The sequence below is a fragment of the Heterodontus francisci genome, chromosome 38, assembly GCF_036365525.1.
Source record: "Heterodontus francisci isolate sHetFra1 chromosome 38, sHetFra1.hap1, whole genome shotgun sequence".
Lineage (NCBI taxonomy): Eukaryota > Metazoa > Chordata > Chondrichthyes > Heterodontiformes > Heterodontidae > Heterodontus > Heterodontus francisci.
Window position 1 is genome coordinate 29,038,379 of NC_090408.1, and position 21,190 is coordinate 29,059,568.

Sequence of the window (21,190 nt, forward strand, 5' to 3'; positions counted from 1 at the left end):
ATTGCCCTTGGGAAAAGATGGGAGATAAAAACAAAGCTAAAAAGGAAAAAAATAAACTGGGGAAATTGAATAAGTACAATCCTTGAAATATTAATATTATGGCACATATAGTCAAAGAACTACTTTAAATGTCTAGGTCTACAGCTGATATCAGTTAATCCTTTACAAAATTATAAAATGCATAACTGTTGCTGAACTTGCATCTCTCCCAAATCCAGCTGAAACCAGTTACTTACTTCTAGCTGTGTTGTTCGGCACTAAGGTTAAACAGTTTGTGTTGAAATAAAGGTAAAGTTCACAGGAGCTCAGTATAACCCATAGCTGTTCCTGTTTCATTTTGTTTACCTATGCATTGCTTTCCAATTTGCGAAAGTCCCTGAAAGGTTGTTCTGCAACGCCATGATCTCCACTTTATATATTGAAAATAATTGATGTATGCATATGCCACACTGTCAGAATTCTGAACAAATTTTGACTTTTCAAACATTACTGATGAACAATTGAACAAAAGGCTGTTTTAAGGTTAGTAGCAGGACAGAAGCAAAATGCAAATCTATTCACTGGTGATACTATCACAATTTCAATGTCACCATCATCGTTCATTAGAAAACATTCGGCTGCTTTCACTCCCTCACTGATAGTATCAGTTGGAGCCCTGAGTGCCAGATGTTGTTTGTTGTAGGGATGCTCTGTAATTCTGAACGATATATGCTAGATTCAGAAGCATAAATCATATGTGTACGGGGACTGAATTTAAGATTCTCTCAAAGTTACGGGGTATAAATAATTGGCTAATTGGGAGAATATCCTTTTTGTCAGTCAGCTGAGGCTGAAATCCAGGATTACTGAATGGCTGAAGAATGTGACTCGAGCGAAATGCCAATGTGGGTTGCAATTCTTTTTTAACATAAAAGACTTGTGAACAGGATCCAATGACGAAATTGTGGGATCATGTGGCTCTGAAACACAATTTCATTCAGAGGCTATCAATTTCAGAGAAAAACAGTCTCCCACATCTTTATTAAGAGGACCTCTACCCGCGGGTCTTTGTTTTCCTGACGCAGTAAGTAGCCTATGTTTTAGTTGTTGAAACCATGTTTACTCCCTTTATGTTTAACCTTTGAAGATGTGATACAGTTTTGAATGTAATTTTGTTTTAAATATCCTAAGAAACTGACTACTGTACCCCCATATAACTAGAAAATAGTTTCAAATGTTTCTTATAATTAGAATTAGAATTAGAATTAGAATTAGAACATTACAGCGCAGTACAGGCCCTTCGGCCCTCGATGTTGCGCCAACCTGTGAAACCATCTGACCTACACTATTCCATTTTCATCCATATGTCCATCCAATGACCACTTAAATGCCCTTCAAGTTGGCGAGTCTACTACTGCTGCAGGCAGGGCGTTCCACGCCCCTACTACTCTCTGAGTAAAGAAACTACCTCTGACATCTGTCCTATATCTATCACCCCTCAACTTAAAGCTATGTCCCCTCGTGTTTGCCATCACCATCCGAGGAAAAAGACTCTCACTATCCACCCTATCTAACCCTTTGATTATCTTATATGTCTCTATTAAGTCACCTCTCCTCCTCCTTCTCTCCAACGAAAACAACCTCAAGTCCCTCAGCCTTTCCTCGTAAGACCTTCCCTCCATACCAGGCAACATTCTAGTAAATCTCCTCTGCACCCTTTCCAAAGCTTCCACATCCTTCCTATAATGCGGTGACCAGAACTGCACGCAATACTCAAGGTGCGGCCTCACCAGAGTTTTGTACAGCTGCAGCATGACCTCGTGGCTCCGAAACTCGATCCCCCTACTAATAAAAGCTAACACACCATATGCCTTCTTAACAGCCCTATTAACCTGGGTAGCAACCTTCAGGGATTTATGTACCTGGACACCAAGATCTCTCTGTTCATCTACACTACCAAGAATCTTCCCATTAGCCCAGTACTCTGCATTCCTGTTACTCCTTCCAAAGTGAATCACCTCACACTTTTCCGCATTAAACTCCATTTGCCATCTCTCAGCCCAGCTCTGCAGTCTATCTATGTCCCTCTGTACCCTACAACATCCTTCGGCACTATCCACAACTCCACCGACCTTAGTGTCATCCGCAAATTTACTAACCCACCCTTCTACACCCTCTTCCAGGTCATTTATAAAAATGACAAACAGCAGTGGCCCCAAAACAGATCCTTGCGGTACACCACTAGTAACTAAACTCCAGGATGAACATTTGCCATCAACCACCACCCTCTGTCTTCTTTCAGCTAGCCAAATAGCCTACCGTGGGGAACCTTATCAAACGCCTTACTGAAATCCATATACACCACATCCACTGCTTTATCCTCATCTTAAAAGTCATTTTGTGATAAATCGATTTTCACCTGTATTAAACAACTTTACCAAGTTACTACTGTTAAATATATCAAGGAATACTGTTTAAACAAATTTCTTTTTTTTTTAAATTATATTTCAAAATGCTGCCTGATTGTCTTGATTCATGGCAGATTTTGCATTTGGTGATAGGCAAATTAATTTGAGCAGAAACTCAGGGGCAGGGGTAAGCATTTTTCAAAATGGGTGCAATTTTGCGGGCATTTTGCACCCAGATTGCCGATTGCACTCAAAGCGGAAACTCTGGGTTGGATTCTATAGAGACCCCAATGTTGGGAGCCATGGCAGAGGGGTGGGGAGAGGGGGTGCCTGAAGATGGCCCCGGATGACGCCCGCCATGGATTTCGACGCTGGCAGAGCCCGGCCCAATATTGCCGGCGGCAGCGAGACCTCGTGGCAACCACCCCCCGCTCAGATGCTGCTCGGCAACGGGATCGGAATTTCAATATTAAAATAAATTACAGTCCTTGAATTAATGACTCTCCCGTCGCCTCCTAATGTCCCACGGTGATCTTCACCCTGTCCGGTGAAACGAGGCACAACACTGGTGGGGAGGGTGGAGGAGGTAAGTTTTTCAGTGCGCGAGGGAGGGGGACAGGTCAAATTAGCATCATAGGTGTAGGGGATGGTGGGAAGGGTTATAGTTTTAAAGTTTGTGCAGTTGAGGGGGAAGGTGGCAGGTCAGATGGTAAAGTTAAGTGTTTTGGGGGGAAAGGGCAAATAATTAATTTCATTGTTATGGGGAGGTGGGAGGGGGCTACACAAATATACTTTTTTTTCATTTCATCTATCTTTAAATATTTAAATTTCCTGGTAGGGCTGACAGCCCTATAAAAATAGCGTCAGCACCTGCGCACAGGCAGCTGACACCATTGTTGGGGACAGACAGCCCGCCCCATCCATGTGATCGGGACGTGTGGGAGGGGGGGGTGGCGTGGGGGACTGCCTGGCTATTTAAATGAGCTGCCGCGCTTGGAATTGCAGTGGCTCTTTGGCGTGGGCTGCCATTTTTTTCCGGCGGGCTTACAGAATTCAGCCCTCTGCCTCACTAGTTGGAATGTTAAAGGCTAATCTAGAGCATTATGACTACAGGACAAAGTGAGGTATAACTAGTAAAAGGCTAGTTAAGAACTGATGTCAAGAAGCACATCTTCACAGAGTGACTAATATCTGAAATGGTCTTTTGGTTAGAATGGTGGAGGCAAAAACACTGGAAACACTCAAGAGATGGTGGATAGTGTAATGCAGTGTTATGGTGACTTCACCTTTAAGAAACCATACCTTCAACAGACTAGGTTACTGATTCAACTGATGACATCATCAAACAAACATAAAGAGGATACACCATTTTGAGAGGCACTCTCAACATGTGGTTTGCAAAGAACACACACACACACACACACGGAAAGGACATGGACCTGAGATCATGCAATGTTATCTACAGGTGACACTACAGATAAGTTTCTATGAAAGTATTGATAAACAGATTGAGTGGTTTCCTCAATGTGTACTTATCTTTGTGATAGTTGCATACAATTTTCCTTGTTAGCTGATGGTAGGAAGAGATGTCCGTCTTTCTCAGTTTTCATGTCAGCCATGGCTCAGTTGGTAACACTCTCTGCTTTGAGTCAGAAGTTTGTGGGTTTAAGTTGCATTCCAGAGACCTGAGCACAAAAATCTAGGCTGATGCTCCAGTGCACTACTGAGGGAGTGCTGCACTGCCTGAGGTGCTGCCTTTTGGATTAGATGTTAAACTGAGGGTCTGTCTGCCCTCTCAAGTGGATGTAAAAAAGAGCCTGGGAATTACCCTGATGTCCTGGCCAATAGTTATCCCTCAATCAACAACTCAAAAACAAATTATTTGGTCATTATCACATTGCTGTTTTTGGAGCTTGCTATGAACAATTTGGATGTCCCATTTCCTACATTACAACAGTGACTACACTTCAAAAGTACTTCGTTGAGCGTGAAGGACTTTGAGATGTCCTGAGGATGTGAAAATCACTATATAAATGCAAAGTATTTCTTTCTAGATGATCTAAAACATAAACATTCTTTGGAAGCTGCATCAGAAATGCATTGTGAATCCCCTTCATGGTGGACTGTTGTATCAGGTTCATAACCGTCACTCAGTGCAATGAGTTCTCAATTTCTGTGGCAAGTGGAGGTCAGTTGGTTCCTCATGGAACAGACACCACCTGGAGTTGGCCTTGTTTATCTACCTGGTATTCAATTATAAACTGGCATTGATGTCACCTTGGAATGAGTTGGACAACTTCCTTTCTGCTTATTAAGGGCTTTTCGTATGATAGATTACAGTGGAGACAAAAAAAGATTAAATTGGACTTTTTCCAAGTACAGGAAAGAACTGCAAAGTCCCTTTGGCTATCAAAGGAGTTTTTTTTTTAATCTGTTGAAGTGTGAGCCAAGTATTCATAATCTTTAAATGTGAACTATAATTATGATGCTTTTTAAAAAAATTTGCATAATTTTTGCCTTCAAAGGAAAATACATCCACATATTTTGTGGTCACTATGCAATGACGCTTCCAGGTAAAGAAGAAGGAACAAACTTGCATTGTGATAGATCGCTCTTCCATGCTCAGGATGTCTCAAAGCACTTCACAATCAATGAATTACTTTTGCATGCAGTCAGTGGGCAAAATCTTTCAAGGCTTCAGGCCATCACTGAGGCCTTACACACAGCTGATGGCTTCAGTGTATTGCCCACAATATCCTATTCATTAATGTCAATCCAGCAATAATTGCAAGGAGTGCAGCCCACAATGTTCCAATAAGCAACTACTGGTGCTGCAGGGCCTTGGGAAATTCAGACCCTTAGTGTTACAGAAGCAAATGTAGCAGCCAATCGCACTCCGAAAGCTTCCACAGACAGCAGGTGAGATAAATGGCTACTTAATCTATTTATTTTGGGGGCGTTTATTGAGAAAGGAATGTTGTCTAGGGCTTCGAATAGTGCCATGGGTTTTTTTGTCTTCTCCGGAGCAGATAGAGACTTGTTTTAAGACTTCATCCAAAAGGCAGCAACCCTGGGAGTGCCACACCACCCTTTAGTAACAGAGGGCACTGGTGCATCAAACTATTTTATCTTTTTAAGTCCTGGATTGGAGATTGAACCTGAACTTTTTTGACTCAGAGCTAAACTGAGGATGTTGTCGGTACAAGAAACTCTAAAACAATTTCAATCTGGCACACAACACATTCTTTTAAACCTTCATTTTATTTTTTTATCATGTGATTCAGATCAGGAGCTATAAAACATATTTATATAATAAATATTATCTCAATGTCTCAAAGCTTGTCACACAATTGGACAACAGTGACCATTATGGAGCAGAACATGCAACCATTCATCCATGAGCATTGTCCCACAAACATCCAAGGACTGAGTGATTGAACTGGGTTTTGCATCTGCATCCATTCTTGCTAAATGGCTCTGAGCGTGACTATGCTGCCTGAAATAACATGCACATGCTACTGATTCTTTCACCTCTCATTCTTAAGGAATAGCACGCTAGGATGTTCAAGGAATTATGAGTCTGTGATACCCATGGAAGAGACAGGCCCAGGTGAGTAGTCCTTTACAGAGCGAGTAACCAGCCTTTCAGTGCAGTACTGAGAGAATACTGCACTATTAGAGGTGCTGAAAGATCATCAACTTGAAACATTAAATCTGTTTCTCTCTCCACAGATGCTGCTAATCTCCTAAGTATTTCTAGCATTTGCTGTCTTTATTTCAGATTTCCAACCTCGACAGTATTTTGCTTTTGTATGAGGGCAAGAAAAGTTAGATTGAGACACAAAAGAGACCGAAAGGGAACTAAGAAAAAAAAAAGTTCAATTTAAAATTTGACCTTTTTAAAATCTCCTAGAACAGTCCACAACATAAAGGAATGAAACTCCCCACTTACAATTGTTCACCTTCTAGGAAAAAGAGGGCGACTGGTTCGTCAATCATCATGTCATTAAGAGGGTACTTATGCTGATAATTACTAAACTTTTGTGGCGAGCTTAATGGCCAATTGTTGAGCAAATACAGCAACTTCAAGAAAATCACAGGACGATTAAGGGAAAGATGATGTTTTCACGAGCCTATTGACAGAGTGGCTCAAATCATCTGGCAACTTGTGACGATTCACAATTCAAGAAGTACCTTATACTCTCCACAGATTGCTGGCCCATTTGCGAATTAATAACGGTGTGCGTTATTCAGATTCCTTTATTATTTCAGCAAAATCTGGCCCCTTGTGTTAATTTGCTCCTGTTGCAAGCAGGCTCATTAAGACCCTGAACTGACTGCTCCAGGTCTGCCCATGGAATATCTGGGCAATGCGGTAACCATTGTTCCAAATCAGAGAGCCCAAGACCTTAGTGTTGAGGAAGGTGGGAACTAGGAAAGCTGTTTTAAGATTATTTACAATGAAACCAAGGGGTTCTTACTTGTGGTGCCCACTCCCCTTATAATCTGCTGAAGTGCTGTTTGTTGCCAATAAACAGAGATATTGAAAATACTCCAATAGTTGCAGATGCTAATGGGTTAATAGCTGCATTCCATTTTAAACACTGGTTAATATGTTTCCATAGCTATTGCTGTGCTTGCACTCTGGGATTATTGTGAGAGTGTGCAGCATCTGCAGAGCGGGTTTAATGTGAATAATACACCTCTGCCCTCTCAAAGGGGTGGAAAGATATTGGTCTGTAGCAAATGGCACAATATTAAAATATATTCCGCTTGCTCCTTGGGCCATTGATGTGTTGTGGAGATTACATCACTTATTCCCTTTTGGGCCATTATGTCATTGCACCGCAGTGGAATTTTCCTATCACTTTAAAGCTTGTTATTTGAAGTTTAGCTGCATTCAGAATGGAGAAATACAGATTAAATGCAAAATGCCTGTGATTTACATATTTGCAAATGTTCCTGAAGAGCACAGTGCTGGTGTATATATTGCTCTATCTTGCTGCATTAATGCTGAGCGACCTGACTCTGGAGACATTCAGCAGCTAACCTGTTATATTCATCGTGTGGACAAATTGAATCATGAGGTAGTCTTCAGTTGCTATGGCCATTTCTCTTAAAGGCCGAATTGTTTGAACATGAAGTTTCAAATGAAGATGGACTGCAGTGAAACAATAACCTCCATATGCTCGAAATTATACTATAGAATATTGCGATTGGAGGCTGTGTTTTATTCTCTAAGCTTTTACCTTCCTTCCTGATGGCCTCCTGCTGGGTACAATTCCACAGGCACAAGTAGCCCACATCCATCTGGCCACTCTTCATCTGTGAACATAAGTAGAGACTGTCAGCTGCCTGTATATGTTTAACTGGGGTAGGGTGAGTGGAGAGCAGTACAGCCTCAGTCTCTCCTTGATTTCAACCTACATTTTCCGAGGGCAAATCTTGGCATAGCAATTGGGTAGGGGCTGCCAGCTGATTATTTTTTGTTTCCCCGAAGGCTGCTTGAACTTTCCCTAATTCCGCTCTGGCTGAGACCAGCTGACGCAGTGTCGATCAAGGATCAAGCCTACCTGATTGATGTGGGTCATCAGGATCAGGGGTTGGGCTTGTACCTTCTGAGCCAGTGGGAAGCCTGAAAACTCTGAGACAGCTTTGGCTAGTGGTGCTTTATAGAAGAGCATTCATCTCCCCCAAGGAATACCCTGCCATTAGCAATGAGAGATCATATGTAAACCACTGATTATCAGCATCTGATGCATTGCTGTCCTGAAGAATTTAATTGAGAAATGTTTGTAGGATGTCTTTTTATAGGTTTCAACACTTACCGACAAATCTAACTTGTGATGGGACTCTTCCCATTGATTTCAATGGTACAATTAATTTATTAAGGTCTTCAACAGACAGATTTATTTTTATGAGGCTCATTGTATCTGTAAGAACTTCAAATTTATGAGTAGAAATGGATTGTCACTACATGGGATCCATATTGTTCTGGGGCAATACAGCATATTGTTCTGGGGCAATACAGCCGTCCATGTCTCCGTTATAAAGACGTCTGCAAACGCGACATGAAATCGTGTGACATTGATCACAAGTCGTGGGAGTCAGTTGCCAGCATTCGCCAGAGCTGGCGGGCAGCCATAAAGACAGGGCTAAATTGTGGCGAGTTGAAGAGACTTAGTAGTTGGCAGGAAAAAAGACAGAGGCGCAAGGGGAGAGCCAACTGTGCAACAGCCCCAACAAACAAATTTCTCTGCAGCACCTGTGGAAGAGCCTGTCACTCCAGAATTGGCCTCTATAGCCACTCCAGGCGCTGCTTCACAAACCACTGACCACCTCCAGGCGCGTATCCATTGTCTCTCGAGATAAGGAGGCCCAAAAGAAACACATCTCCGACTCCTTCACGTGAAAACGTAAACATGTCTGATTCTTCAAGAAGGGGCTACTCAGCACGAAGTCTCTGAATGCAGCATCATAGGATTTTCCAATAGCAGTGCACATGTTGACATGTTTTGAGGGCCAGGCCTTATAGGATTACGTTATTTTCTAAAATGTCTAAGAGAGATGGATAGGGGTCATCGTTTTGAGGAAACAGAACACCTCTGGCTTTAGGGACTGTGTTTTGAAGCATAATAAATATACCTGAGTCGGTCATCTTTTATTTAGAGTATTCAAATGTGCAAATATATGAACTACCATAACCACAGCTCATATTGTAATCTAGCTCACTTCCCATTGACGCCTTTAGTGTGAATTCCTACTCGGCGAGAATAAACATTACATCAGAAGATACTAAATTGTGGGGAGAAGTGGGAGGAGATATGGAATCTTAATATGGATGAAGCAGCCAGGAACTTAGAAAAGAAGTTAGACAAAATCTACCCCTGGCAGAAAGGTGAATGCCATGCGTATAGAAATGCATAAGCAGAAAATTATAGCATAATGGCAGATTTGGCACCATTTTTATTTTATTCCCCTATTTGGGTGACATAGGCATGGTTGCATTTATTGCCCATCCCTGGTTGTCCTAGCAGCAGTCAGAGTCAACCATATACGGTGGGGCTGGTGTCATGTGTAGGCTAAACCATGTAACGTTGGCATACCCCCTTCTCTAAAGGAGATTTGTAAACCATTTTTGTTTGGTGCTCGCCCAAAAACTAGCCCAATTTTTAAATTCAGTTTCACAAGCTATTGTGGTGGGATTTGAACTCATCACCTTGTGGTTGTTAGACGATGACCATAGCACTAGGTTACTATACTCTAATATACCTAGTGCCCCTGATGTTTTTCTCTGTAGTACCTGAAAAATGCTCAATTCCCAGATGCTATGGTGAGGAGACCCGCAATGTCAAATCTCTCTCTTTTCTATTGCCCCAGGATTTCTGGGTTTTCCCAGAGGCGGACCTGGATGTGTGACCACAGTGGCTACAGGATAAGGGCCGCCACAGAGATGAGTTGGGAGGATGGCATTTCCAGACCTGTGCCTTGGTTTACTCTCAATGCAAAGGAAAAACTGCCCTTTTTGAAGGCTGCACAAAGAAGCTTAGGTTAAACCTTGCTCCTAGATTGGAGGGTCTGTAGGGGCCAGGCAACAAGGCAAGGAAAGCCAAAGAAGGTAGGTCATCTGATTTCTGCAGCCTCCCATGGAATCTTGGGCCTGGCTGCTAATAGCCAACTGCAGCCAGAGGGCTTGAGGCCAACAACCAGTGATGGTCTCACACCAGTTTCAAGGCACAAGGCCCTGTCAGTAGGCATGTAAACCACCTGCTTATACCAGGTCTGTCTAACATCTGAGCAAAGGATGTGAAGGAAGATTACCATGGCTAGCATGTCAAACCTTAGTGGAGCAGTCATAAACAATACAGAATACTTAATTATATTACTAGCTGAGGAAGATATTATTGCCAAAACTGTATAGTGTCACGGTCAGCACCTTGAGTGCTGTGTTCAGTTTTGAATACCAAATAGGAGGGAAACACTCAAGCTATGGAAATGGTGCAAAGTGCCACCAACCTGATTCCAGGGGTAAATCAATTATGAGACAAAAATGCACCTCTTTAACTTTGAACGAAGGTGAAGAGAGAGGACCTAATAGAAGTGTACACAATATTAAGTAGCACAAATAAGCTTAATCCAGAACACTATTTTAATGTATGCCAAGATACGCCAATGAGGGATCTGGTTAAAAAAAAACATTTAAAGCAGATGTGATGCGCAGTGGAAGTAAAAACCATACCATTATTCAAGAATTTGTCAGATGATGTTACTCTGCTTTTATTATGTTGGACTTTGGTACATTACACAGTAGTTCTTTTGCATTCCAGGCTCTTTGCACTTAATATCATCCTTTGCCAAAATATGAATCGACTCAGCTTGGTTTCAAGTCTTCCTGTGTTGTATTTTCCACACTGCGTAACTTTGCAAGGAAGTCTTGGAGCAAAGTATGTTCTGCCGTGCAATGGTCCTACATTCCCTGATAAAGCAATCAAGACCACTTTCAAATGCCTGATGATTGTAGGAGTTCCATTGTTTTGAGGTCCTGGAAAAAAACATGGGAATAATTGGACATTTTTGGATGGCAGAGGGACAGTCAGTCTCTTATTTTGCATAGTTGGACCAAATGGCCTCTCTCATGGATCTTGTGATCGTTGGCACAAATAGTTTGTTTTCCATTATTTTGTTTCTTCAGGTGTGGTTTTTATGACTCCTCCTGATTTGGAAGGACAAGTTTGTACAACTGCTGTGCTTGTCACTGTCACATGGCGATGGGGCTCCTTCCTGCTGACTCACCTTTCATACAATGTCAACACATCCTAAAAATAATTGCAGCAGCTTTGCTTCCAAGAGTGGTTGTCACTTTCCCAATTTTGACCTGGACAGTCTGGTTTTTGAATTAAATAACAAGACTTCTAAAACCTAAAAGTGAACACAAAGGAGCTCAATTCCCCGAACATGCTAGTGCTAGGAAATCCCATCCACTGGCAGCATGCATAGGAAAGCTCCAACCATACTGCCCACTGCCAATGGATGAGGGTTGCCCAACACCAATGGGTATTTGAGAAAGTGCCCCATGAAAGTCCTTTTTAAAAAATTGACACCTATTTTCTTTCCACTCCTGTTATTTATGATGCACAGGTGTTAGATTATTAAGTTTCTCATCAGTGAAGAATTCATCAGGGGGTAGGTTTTTCCAGTAGCTGCCATCGGCAAGCAACCTTGCCAATTGTTAAAATATATTGAATGATCATGGGTGCATTGCTGGTCTGTAATTGGAGAATTAAAATTCAGAGCTAAAGCTGTGGTCCCATCCTTTTCTTCCTCCACTCTCCTGCTTCCATCCTGTTATGGATTTGTCAGAATTTGATAACCCTAGTTCAGAGAATGGTGGCAGTTTCTCACTTTCAAGCAGGTGCCGTGAATTTCATTGATTTGGAGCCCTGCTCCCAAGAAATAATTCCTGTTTACAACTTGGTGACATTGGTGCCTGTCATTATTTCAACTGTGTACAGGAGTGAAGGCCACAGGGAATATCAGAATGTTGCCTTTTCCCTCCCGATTTTGTGATGTTTTCAAAGCATTTCTATCATCAGGTGACTTTCTAACATTGTTTGAAGATTTGTTATTTGATTTAGGATCAGAATGTTATTAGTTTTATGACTCAGAATATGTTGAATCGTTTAACCAGAGCATTAGTAATAGAGAATTTGTTTCATAGAAGATTGCAAGGCAAGTTTCTATCTGGTATTTGGTGTAAATTTCCTTACAAAAACCTTTACTCTGATTTCTCTTCACTATAGAATGGAACTGTGTCACAATTTTGTTCCGAAAGCTCAAACGTTTGCAAGTCCTGATGAATATTTACAACAAAGAATGGGGTGCCATCAACAGATCACGAATTCTTCTTACATACAATGTGTCAATCCAACATACTGTATACACTTAGTGCAATAGAATCATGAGTTGTTGACTAATGCCCATGCATTGTGAATCATTTACAGACTCACCCTTTCACGTGCATGCACACCTTATTCGAAACACATGCTGAGGATGTCAGTGTCACTGTCAAGTCTGGCATTTATTGCTCACCCCCACCTGTCCTGAGAAGATGGTTGTGGGCCACCTTCTATAAAGCAGTTTGATGCAACTGGGCGGCTTGCTGGTGGCCACGTCAGAGGGACGTTAAGAATCAACTATGTTAGTTCGGGACTGGCATCCCATATAGGTCAGATGAGTTTTCCTTCCTTAAAAGACATTAGTGAACCTGTTGGGATTTTACAACAATCTGCTAGCTTCATGGTCGCTTTTTTTTTACAGCTAGCAGCCTTTTATTTTCAGCGTTTTTTTAATAACTGAATTCAAATTCTCAAGTTGCCATGGGTGGGGTGGATTTCAACTCACATTCTCTGGATTACTAGTTCAGAAAACTAACCAGTACATGAATGTATGACCGTACCTGCATTGCTACGCAATTGTCACCAAAATTAATTATAAAGAGCAAACAGAAAAAAACGTGTACGCCCCAATCGCAGCATGTTATTAACAAGGAAGGAGGAGATCAAATCATTATAGCAGCTCAAGATGTATAGACCGAGATGTTTAGGTCCCAGAAAATTACCTTATCTTTCAACACGTTTTTTTCACTTAGATATTTGCTTGCATGTACAGATCAGTGCAGGCCTTATACTTTGCCTTTAAAGTTAGTTCATTTTCTGTGAAAAACAAATAACTAATCCAGGGAAAACATCAGATACTTAAAACACCCACCACAAGCCACATTGTCTCTTTGTTGAACAGCTGCTCTGCAGTATCTTGCGTTTGACAACAGTTGAATGTTTGACAAGTTGTTGTTCACAGGAATTTTTGTCAATAGTCCCAACTGCTGGCCAAACACTTACAAGTTTTTTTTCCTGTAACAGGACCAAAGTGTTTCAAAGAAGACTTGGGTTGATATTTTTCTCCTTAATCTTTCCGTATTCTGTTATAATGCTGTCATTAAATTCTAGTGCCGCAAAATTGGCTCCATTTCAGATCATGCTGATCCACTTTAACCTTGATCTATACCGCATGCCATCTATCAGTCAGTAAGTATTCATTTGAATCTGAGAGTGTTTCCCTGCTCAGATGATAGAGCACTTGGCTCTCAACCTAGTTTAGTCCTTTATTTGTCATTTCCAAAACAGCACAGGGTGATAGAAACATGTCTGGGATCATGGATCGAGGTCTGATGTTTGTGTTACTGATGAAAATTTGTAAACTTTAATAACTAACGGCTCCACACCATAAGTCAAAGTGGGGAAATGGAGTTTAGTTTTAAATACAACCAGTTTATATTTAACTTGTGGGGGAGTCCAAAACTAGAGGGTGAAAATACAAAAAGCCACTAATAAATCCAATAAGGAATTCAGGAGAAACTTCTATACTCAGAGTGTGTGAGTATATTAAACTCGTTACCACGTGGAATAGTTTAGGCGAATAGCATAGGTGCATTAAGTGGAAGCTAGGTAAGTACACAAAGGAGAAAGAATAGAAAGATATGTTGATAGAGTGAGATAAAGTAAGGAAAGAGGAATCTCTGTTGTAACACAGACCTGTTGGACTAAAAGGCCTGTTTCTGTGCTTTAAATTCTATGTATGAGTTTCATTTCCAGATATTTCACTAAAGAGCAGGTTTCTATTTAAAAAAGACTGATGGCACTTCTGTTTCTAACCTGCCTACTTCTTGAAATTTCTTACCTTAGACAGACTGTAAAGTGGAACTCTTGGCTGAAGTAGGATGTTGCAGGGGACATCCAACATTATTTGGCTCCTTTTCTCAAGTGGCATCTTATGCTATCAAATCATTAGTGACAGCAATGAAGAAAACCATCACCCACGTATCCTGGAGGGGGAAAGTGCATGATGGAGAGTGGATTGCAAGGTGAGAAAACGTTTGTGTCTACTTCTGGTTGGTAGACATGGATCAGACCATTTGGTCCATTCCATTCAAATCCAATTACGTAGAACTGAGTTAGAAGGGGCAGCAACAATGAAAATGTAAGGTTTATTAGGAAACAGTCAGTTTGGACAATCAGATACAGCATAATACATCATTGTGAAGTAGCAAAAGTAGAAGCTCGATATACACGGTCATACCTGAGATTTTTGTTCGATAACCTCCTTATTGTATAAAATGGAGCAGATATTGATGTGGACAAGATGAGTGCTGAATGCACTGGGATTGCCGAGGCAAAGTTATGCTAAAGTTTCTATGCAAATATTAGCATAAGCCCAAATGTAAAAGTTTCCCACGAATCACGCCATTTCGCCCTGGGATTGTGGCCAGTTTTGTAAGCGGGGACTGTTTCAGGAAAATGGACTTTTGAACCAATGTGAAAGGTCGTGATTACTTCAGGATAAAATGGTTATGGGCACAGCCCACTTTTAAAATTTCATGATATTTAGCGCTATTTCATCCAATTTGCACCAAATTAAGCTGTTATCTGGGAGGAAATCATATAGAAGCTCCAGGTCAACTTGACTCTCAGAACTGTCTGCGTTGCCACAAACCTAAATTCTGAAATGCAGCGAATCATATTTTATGTTTAGTCACAGCTTGCATTAAACCACACACTTTCTATTCAGAACTAAACAGATTTGATGCCAGACTGTTTGGTGAATTCCAGGGGGATTTTTCAAATGAGAACTGGATAATAGATGTCCATCTTTTCCAACTTTCTTCTGTGCCTTATGATGTGGAAGTATTAGTTATTGGGCTTTTTGAAAAATTCACATCAATAGAAGCGAACACTGGAACTTAGCCATGATCCCAGGCCCTGCTTTGGCCCTATCCTGCCCCATGTCTCATTTTGCACTTATCAGAAATGGGAATCCTAATTGACAGGTGGCTGAGACCCTTGCCTACTGGCCGCACATTGTAGGCTCTCATGATTTCCCAGCATAATCATTTGGCAGCCCAGGTACCCTGGTGGCCTCGTGTAGTTTAGTTTAGTTTAGTTTAGAGATACAGCACTGAAACAGGCCCTTCGGCCCACCGAGTCTGTGCCGACCATCAACCACCCATTTATACTAATCCTACACTAATTCCATATTCCTACCACATCCCCACCTGTCCCTATATTTCCCTACCACCTACCTATACTAGGGGCAATTGCTAATGGCCAATTTACCTATCAACCTGCAAGTCTTTGGCATGTGGGAGGAAACCGGAGCACCCGGAGAAAACCCAAGCAGACACAGGGAGAACTTGCAAACTCCACACAGGCAATACCCGGAATTGAACCCGGGTCGCTGGAGCTGTGAGGCTGCGGTGCAAACCACTGCCTGTGTACTTGACTCTACGCGCAGATCCCATGTGGTTATATCCACAGAAAGCCAGGACTAAGTGAATTTCCCTCACAGCGTATTTGTGATAGTGTAAATTAAGAATACAACGTGTGGAGACAGACATAGAAGTGCGTGGCTGCTGGCGTGTTGGGGTGTCACAGAACCATGATGTCCAAATAAGGAATGCACCTTATACGTCAGCAAATTGAATCTTTAGCTGTTGCCGACAAGACATTGACTTTTAGAACTGTCGTGTTAGAGAATAAGAAAGAAGACTTGCCTTTATATAACCCTTTATGACTTCTCTGAGAAACATCCCAAGCACTTCACCAACACCTTGAATTACTTTGAAATGGAATGAATGCAGAGACCGTTATACACACAGCAAGTTGTCACACACAGCAATGGAATGAATAAGATCTAAATTCTCCCCTGCTCGCTGGGTACGAATGTTATCTTCTGACTGTGAATGCAAAATAGAGCTTGCTCCAGATCAGGATTCCATTTTATCCCCAATAACTTGCAATCTGTTTGTAAGCACTTGTTCCTAGGGCCAGGTAAATACCTGCCAGCAGTCATATTTCCTGTACTACTTTCCTGTGTGGTCGGCAATACATATTTCCTGGCTTCATGTGAGAAACAGCTCTCCTGAAATAGGTCTTGTCTGGATTATTGTGGACAGTGTGTGTGTGTTTTTTTCAAGCTGTAGTAAAGAAGAATGACTGGTTTCTTCCATATCCTTGTTTGGTCCCCATCCCTGTCTATTTTCTCATTCCCATGGTGACAGGAGCCCAGTAGGTCCAAGTGGTTGTTGGTGGCCAGATATAACTTTTTTCAAGGAGGTGAGAAGCTGGAGCCAATCTCGATGGTGTCTCCTTCTCCTGTGTACAGTCCAGAAAATAGCTGCAGAATGCAAGTGCGCTTGTGCAATGATTCCACAAACGTGCTTTTTCCGTATATATTTTTCTCATCCTGTGGTTGATGGAGATGCAAGATAGTATTTTTTTTGCCCTTAGATGCAAGTTTACAGTTGATTTTGCACCAACAATCGACAGACTCCAAAACTAATTCGATGCATGGGAAATGTCTTGGGACACTTGCACGTGATCAGCAACAATGTGCAAGTCTTGTTTTTACTATCTTTGTCAGCACTTATGCTTGTGACAGTGAGGAACTAGTCTAGCTCAGGAATCGCCATCAACAACATCCTTAATTTCTTCTATATCCTGCTATGTTGCTGCTGATTTTTGTGTACTTGTTTTTCACTCTCCCTCTCATGTGATTCATACTTTGTCAGGGACTAAAATGAGCTTCCCTATTTAAATTTTACATTGTACCAGTGAGTCATCAGCCTTTGCTCTCACCTCGGGTTTGAGTCACATGTATAGATTAAAAGAACTGTAGGCTATATTTGCAGTTCAACAAATCCTTGCTGCCCACACAACTCTCGATATCTGTGCTGCATAGAAATTGGAGACAGCTCTTCCCATTACTGTTCCTCTAGTGGTGTCGTTCCTGCTCCTGATGCTAAAATGAGCTTTTGCCTTCACTATTTGTACCTTACACACTGAGCTGCATTTTGCCATCTGGTGGTAGTGACCTGTAAATGTTCCTTTGAAAGTCTGCTTTTTTAGCTATTCATTTATTTTTCCCCTCAATTTTCTCCTCTCCCATTTGGGCTGACTCATCGAGGTCCAGCTCCAGTACCCGCACCCCCCGCCCCTCCGCGCTCCCCTCCCGCCCGTTCTGAAATACTTCACTCAAGTGGTGTGTGAGCTCAGATATTGAGTGCAGTTAGCTGTCAGCTGTGGCTCAATGGGTAGCACACTCTGGGCTGAATTTTAAGCCCCTCAACGTCAGGGGTCATGGTGAGGAGTCCCGGAAAATACTTCTGGGAGAGTCCCGCCACGGGCCTTGACACAGGGAAGGCCCTGCCGCATTTTACTGCCGCTGGCGAGGCCTCGGGGCAGCTCCCCCGCTGCTTGGCGGCGGAGCCTTCATTTAAATATTTAACTAAGGGGAGGCGGTGGTGTAGTGGTAATGTCACTGGACTAGTAATCCAGAGGCCTAGCCTAGTCCTCTAGGGACATGGATTCAAATCCCATCACGGCAGATGGTGAAATTTGAGTTCAATTAATAAGTCTGGAATTAAAAAGCTAGTCTAATGGTGACCATGAAACCATTGGCGATTGTTGTAAAAACCCATAATTTCTTTTAGGGAAAGAAATCTGCTGTCCTTACCTGGTCTGGCCTACATGTGACTTCAGATCCACAGCAATGTGATTGACTCTTAACTGCCCTCTGAAATGGCCTAGCAAGCCGCTCAGTTCAAGGGCAATCAGGGATGGGCAATAAATGCTGGCCAAGCCAGCAATGCCCACTTCCCTAACAACAAATAAAAAAAAACCAAATAAATTTAATTACATGCAAAAGCACTTACCTTGTCCCGACGGCCGTCCCATGACGATATTCCGGCTGGTGGCCGGAGCTCATGCGCCTTCTGATCTCTGTTCGGAGATCCAAGGCACGACGCCGGTGAGGAGGAGTGAATTTTTCAGGGCCGGGGTTGGGGAGCGGCAGAGACAAACGTGATTGGCTGTGGGGGTGGTGGGAAGGGGTTGAGGGGCAAAAGGAACAAAGTTCGGGGGGTAAGTTCAGGATATGAATAAAAGCTTTTCTGGGGGGAGAGGGCAATTTATAAATAGATCACTCATTGCGGGTGTGGGAGACGGGATTCAAAGTTGTAATAAAATTTTATTTTTATTTCCCGGAGTCGAGGACCTTTAAAAATGTAAATGTCACTGAAGGCCTTGAAGCCCTTTGCAAATGGCGTCAGAGACCGTTGCCAGAGACAGAATGGCCACCCCCTCTACATCATTGGGGGCGAGCTTTCAAAATTCAGCCTTCTGAGTCAGAATGTCCCATTCCAGGGACTTGACCACATAATCTAGGCTGTGATTCCACTGCAGCACTGTTAGAGCTGATGTATTTCAGATAAGAAATTAAATTAAGACCCTGTCTGTCCTCTTAGTTGGATGGTACTATGAAGTTCTCACTCTTTTCCTGGCCAATGTTTATCCCTCACCCACATCACTAAAACAGATTATCTGATCATTATCACATTGCTGTTTGTGTGAGCTTGCTGTGCACAAATTGGCAGCTGTGTTTCCTATATTACAACAGAGACTACACTTCAAAAGTCCTTCATTGGCTGTAAAGTGCTTTGGGACATCCTGAGGCTCTGAAAGGCGTTATATAAATGCAAGTCTTTCTTTCAGTTTATTTGCCTGTGTCAGTCCACCTAATGTCCCCGCATTCCCTGACCCATGGATACAGAGGAAAGTTGTAGCACATCTACCGCCAATGTGACCGAGATCAAACAACTCAGGGCAGACCAGAGACTGAGGCTGTTCCATGCAGGGCTCTGCATTTACGGTCACACTGAATCACAGGATTGCTACAGTGCAGAAGGAGGCCATTCGGCCCATCATGTCTGCACTGGCTCTCCGATTGACCTAATGTCATTCCCCCGCTTTCTCCCCATAACCCTGCACATTCTTCTTTTTCAGATGTCTAATTCCCTTTTGAATGCCTCGATTGAAGCTGCCTCCACCACATTCTCAGGCTGTGTATTTCAGATCCTAAGCACTCGTCAACCGAAACATCGAGGGAGACGTGCTGATTGGCATTTTAGAACTTGTAGGTATTAACATTTGGCTCCACATCTCCCAAGAACCACAGAGCTAACTGCACCTGCAATCCGCCCAAGGCATTTTGTGGTGCTGCTTCATCTACCACTAATCTACTTGTCAAGTTGTGTCATGGTTGGCATGAAGTCTCCTGAAACACAGAGAGACAAAATAAAATGCAATGTTTTCACGAAGCCTGAAAGTGTTCGACGAATGTCAGAACCACCTCAGTACAAATGTGATTCACCGGACAGAGAAAGGGTGTTGGTGAGAGTAGTGGTCAGATAGGTGCACTTCATGTCTGTCCATCTGGAAATAAGCAATTGCCTTTATAAGTTGATTGCCAGCATTTGGCAGGGGGGCTCACCATGAGTACAATGGATGCACAAATTATCATCTGGGAGTGGCGCAGTGGTTAGCACCGCAGTCTCACAGCTCCAGCAACCTGGGTTCAATTCTGTGTACCTCCTGTGTGGAGTTTGCAAGTTCTCCCTGTGTCTGCGTGGATTTCCGCCAGGTGCTCCGGTTTCCTCCCACAGCCAAAGACTTGCAGGTTGTTAGGTAAATTGGCCGTTGTAAATTGCCCCTAGTGTAGGTAGGAGAATAGTGGGGATGTGGTGGAGAATATGGGGTTAATGTAGGATTAGTATAAATGGGTGGTTGTTGGTCAGCACAGACTCGGTGGGCCGAAGGGCCTGTTTCAGTGCTGTATCTCTTTAAAAAAAAGAACAAACAGATGTGGGGGTGCTTGCACACAAATCTTTGAAGGTGGCAGGACAGGTTAACAAAGCTGTTAGTAAAGCATAATCAGCAGATGCTGGGCTTTATAACTAAAGGCATGAAGTACAAAAGGCAGGAAGTTATGCTAAACCCATATAAAACACTAGCTCAGGCTTAGCAGGAATATTGTGTCCATGTTCAGGCATCACTTCAGGAAGAAGGTGAAGGCTTTGGAGAATGTACAGAATGGCTCCAGGGATGAGGGATTACAGTTACGTGGATAGACTAGAGGAGCAGGGGTTATTCTCCTTGGAGCAGAGAAGGGATTTCGTGGCGGCGTCTAAAAGCATGAAAGGTTTAGATAGAGTAAATAAAGAGAAACTCTTTCCAATGGCTGAAGGGTCAATAACTAGCGGGCAATTTCAGCTGATTGACAAAAGAAGCAAAGCTGACAAGAGGAGGATTTTTCACACGACGAATGGTTAGAATTTGGAATACACTACCTGATAGGGTGGTGGATACAGACTCAGTAGTAACTTTCAAAAGAGAATTGGGTAAGTACTTGAAGAAGAAAAATAATATAGGGTAAGAGCAGGGGCGTGGGATTAACTGGATTGCTCTTCAAAGGAGCAGATGCAGACTCGATGAGCTGAATGGCCTCCTTCTGTGCTGCACTGTTCATTGATTCTATGAACTCCTATGACATGTGTCTAACAGAAATCTTCAACATTGGCTGGGGCGTTTTTGCTCCAAATGTTTCCTCAGGTATCCTCGCTTTCTTCCATTCCTAAAGTATTACCTTTTAAAACTATGCAACATCATATTTGATGACTTTAAGTGCCAAAAGTTTTGCAAATATTAGAAAGTGCCAGATGGCATTCAGAACACAAAGGGTTAACCTACTGATATTTGATTGCTGAGGCCTGAGGTTAAGCAGAAATATTTGAGTGGCCCATTAGTAATGCGATCACTGCGCGTCCTCGTCTTTATTTATGTGAAGTTGCTGGTTAAATGTCGATGCAAGACATTAACAGCCTTGTAAACAGAGGCTTGATCAGTGAATCACTG

The 21,190-nt window shown here is 42.4% G+C and overlaps 1 long non-coding RNA gene across 2 annotated transcripts; it reads left to right on the forward strand.

The window, feature by feature from the left end:
- The first annotated feature begins 377 nt into the window (after window positions 1-377).
- Window positions 378-19,586, forward strand: LOC137352335 (uncharacterized). 2 transcript variants are annotated; one of them, XR_010969683.1, is made up of 5 exons: window positions 378-522; window positions 820-1,063; window positions 5,933-5,997; window positions 14,129-14,307; window positions 19,283-19,586. It is a non-coding gene; the product is annotated as an uncharacterized lncRNA (long non-coding RNA). The 2 variants fall into 2 exon arrangements; XR_010969684.1 differs by lacking the exon at window positions 5,933-5,997.
- Window positions 19,587-21,190: the final 1,604 nt, after the last annotated feature.